Source organism: Atta colombica, unplaced genomic scaffold (assembly GCF_001594045.1).
Source record: "Atta colombica isolate Treedump-2 unplaced genomic scaffold, Acol1.0 scaffold195, whole genome shotgun sequence".
NCBI lineage: Eukaryota > Metazoa > Arthropoda > Insecta > Hymenoptera > Formicidae > Atta > Atta colombica.
This window is the reverse complement of record NW_017259288.1, coordinates 136,025-139,995: the sequence shown is the minus strand read 5'-3', so window position 1 is coordinate 139,995 and position 3,971 is coordinate 136,025. Positions and strand designations below refer to the sequence as shown.

Below are 3,971 nucleotides of genomic sequence, written 5' to 3'. Positions count from 1 at the left end.
CCAGCGGCCTTATGCTATGGTTATACAGCTTATGTCATTTTATGTGTGCTCTTAGAAAACACCAGACACAAGTTTTTGCGTAATGCATAACGCATAAGAGAATTAACCAATCTGATTTCTACTTTCCTTCCATTTTACGGGAAAATGGTCTTTCTAAGAGCTATCACACATAAAATGACATAAGTTGCACAGCAAATGGCCGCTGGACCAATCAGCATCTTATGTAAATCAATATGGTGACTTTATGCTGGATAGTCATTGATTCAGCAATCTTATGTTATGCTTATGCTTTGTTATGCATTTTATGTGCGATAGGCTTAAGCCTAATCTATATCAATCTACATTCGTCATATTGTAGGCGTCACAGGTCACAAACTTGTTACGTCAGCCAATCCGTGTCCATTTTAAAGTCTTATGACATTTACGATTACATTGGTCTAGAATCTCTATAACAGAGTTTAAACAATGCTGAAGTGATTGGTTTTGCCATTAACAGTCAACTTCTTGGTGCATAATTTTATGCATTTGTATGCCTCGTGCGAATAAGCATGTGTGATAGAGCTGAATAACATAAGAGTTGATATATAATAGGCCGTAATCTGTTAATTTTTTCCGTAATCTGTAAAAATTAACCATAATCATAGTTAGTTATTCTGCTCTCATTCGATTGTGATTGATCAATTCTTGTAGATTACAGAAAAAGTTAACAGATTACGGCTTATTATAAATCAACTCTAAATGTGAACGATTTTTTATTATTTTTTTTTGTTATAAATACATTATTCAATAGTAAGTATAAGAAAAAATATAATTATCGCAAATAATACTGATTGGGTTAATTATTATATTCTAATATGATTTGATTAGCATCGCAAATCCGTATATATTTATGCCAACCAATCACACGGAGTAGATGGTCATATGATCGTATTGATTCTCTCTCCAAGAGGTTTTCTAGGACTATGGTCAAAGTCTCCCTACAAATAAAGTTTCGCTTTGAAACATTTGATGGACCAATTAGAAGAAAGAATTTACAAATTGACCAATTAAAAAACATTTCAAAGCATTTGCAGCATCGCGTTGACTTAAAAAAAAGCTATTGTGGCACTTTATAAATATAGAGTAAATTCCAAAACGTCTCCTCTTCCTCTTCGAGGAAAAATTTATTCGAAATATATAGGACATGCAACGTATACTACAGTATAGCCTAGTTTCTCCATTTAATTGCGTTTAACTTAATCGATTGATTAAGTATCAACTGTGATTAATCAATTCTGCTGAACAGTAAATGCGCTTAGCCAGTTCTAATGTAATCTTCGGTCGATTAGATTAATCAAAGTTGATGAGACCGAGCCTATTTCAAGTAAAATTTTTCTCAGATGTTTTGGAATGTAGCCTAGTGATTTAATGTATTATAACCTTTAGGGCTATTACATTCAAAATGAAGCTGCACAATCGATTCATATGTACGTGATCGGACAAAACCTCCGGTTGTAAAAATTATTATTTTAAATTTATATTTCGTATGAAGAGTTTTGAAGTGCAAATAAAAAGGTTTGGGAGTCATTCTATTAATTACAATTAACCATTCTTTTTTGAACCAGGAGATGTACTTGACCGAAGTAATTAACCGGATCTAAATTCAACAAAATTTATATATGGAATCATTTATATTTTGTATGAAGAGTTATGAAGTACTATTAAAAATATTTGCGAATCATCCAGACATTTTTAATTAAATATTAAAATATATATATGTGTTTGATCGAAATATAGATACAGGCGCTATGGTCACGGAAATTCCATTAGGAAATACACAATAGATAGTCTCTTTAGTATTTTAATATTCCAGGACGTATTATGGAATTGTCTACAATATATAATAATGTCTGCTAACAATATCAATACTTCAAAAAAGCTTAGAAATAAAAATAAAACTAGGTGAAAAGCAGGCAAGGCAAAGAATATGCAATAAGTATTTGTGCTGGAGAGAAATATTGCAACGATTCTGCCATATATCATGAATATAAAGATTTAACATTGGTTATCTAATCTAATTGTAAGCGCATAGACATTGTTACATTTAAAATTATACAATAAATTATACAATAAAAATTTAATTTTTAAATAATTATTTATGAAGTAATGTATGACTTACTGTATATACAATATCAATCAAATATATTTATCATACAATCATTATCAATCAAATTTAGTCTTTCAAAAAGTATGCACTTACATTTCTTTAAAATATTTAATATTGAAAATTATAATAAAAATGACATTAATGCAATAAATCATATGTGAAACATTCAGATATAGTATTATAATATTTTGTGTGCATAACGCATCATTTTGGTATTCTATTTGTAATGTTCCATCTTTAAAGAAAGGAAACTTTTTTCTTCTTCTAAACTTGAATATCTGTAATAAGATAAAACAAAAATCAATTTATTTTTAAAGTAAAAAATTTTCTGTTATACAAAAATTATTCAATCAAATATACAACAAAATCAAATTATATAAATATTATATTTACATTATAATTAATTTTAATATAAAATCTGCTTTAATAGAAAATCTGTCGATACCTATCTATTAGGATCATCTAAGCATACTCCAGATTTAATTGGATATATGATACCATGAAGTAGTATAGACTGGAAAACATGTAATATTATTTTAGGTGATTTGAGGAATTTTTGTTTTATTTTTTATACGCAAAGGAATCACATAATTTTCTGAAGCTTTTGTTAAAGGATTTATATCATAATAATGTCCAGCCTTAACAATTGTATAATTTGTTTTAGTACACAAGTTAACGCTCACAAGCTAATCTTCCATACTATAAATAAGTTACATTGTTGATCACCCTAAAATATTTTTATTTATATATTACTTGATATAAATATATTTTTTAAAAACTATTATACTTATATGTAAAAATAATTCAGAATATGAATTAATCTCAGCATCATAATCACAATGCATAACTGTCACCATATGATCGATTCCATGTAGACAATCATCACCAGTAAAATTAAACAAACTCTTCTTTGTTTATTATCTAACTTTGGAGGAAACCTTTCTGTTTATTTAAAAAAATTAATTCCTTTATCAGACTTACGATAATATACTTTAATATATAAAAATATAATTGTAACTGTACAGCATTACCTATTTCTATATTTTTCCTATTTCTGTATTTTTTGTTAGACATATTGCATAGTCATCTTGCATTTTTTAATTAATGGAGAACATAGTTGCATACATATCACCTCATAATTATGCTTGATGATATCTTCTTTACCAGTTTGGTTAAATTATATATAAAATTAAACTTAGCTTACATTCAGACACTTCACAATATTTTGAAGGAGTGATGGTTAAAACCTACAATAAAACAATTTCTAATTTTTGTTTCAAAACTTGACACAATTAAATTTTACGACAATAGCATTTGAGGTCTATTACAAAAAATGATGCAAAGAATTTTGTCTTACAGTGTTAGTTACTCATCCATCTTGTTGATCGAATAATAACTAGAAAACGTATAATGGAATTATTCGAAATGGATTCCGATCAAAATAATTAAATTATTTCCTATATTTCTATTGTGTTTTTTAAAGAAACTGTAGGTAAACTAAATCATTCCGATCGGAAATCATTTCGAGCAATTCCATAATACGTCCTGGAATATCAAAATACTAGAGAGACTATCTATTGTATATTACCTATGTATTTTCTAATGGAGTTTCTGTGACCATAGCGCCTGTATCTATATTTCGGTCAAATACATGATATTTTAATATTTAATTAAAAATGTGTGGATGGCATTTTTAACTCACATTTTGACTCACAAATGTTTTTAATGATACTTCATATGAAATACAAATGATTCTATATATAAACTTTTATTGAATTTAGATCTGGTTAATTATTTCGGTCAAATACAAACTTTTTTATTTGCA

At 27.5% G+C, this 3,971-nt stretch overlaps 1 long non-coding RNA gene across 1 annotated transcript; it reads right to left on the bottom strand.

Annotated features, from left to right (window-relative positions):
- Nucleotides 1-2,989: 2,989 nt before the first annotated feature.
- LOC108686836 lies at nt 2,990-3,685 on the bottom strand. The gene is made up of 3 exons (XR_001931723.1): nt 3,504-3,685; nt 3,178-3,393; nt 2,990-3,088 (listed from the first exon to the last, which is right to left on the bottom strand). It is a non-coding gene; the product is annotated as an uncharacterized LOC108686836 (long non-coding RNA).
- Nucleotides 3,686-3,971: the final 286 nt, after the last annotated feature.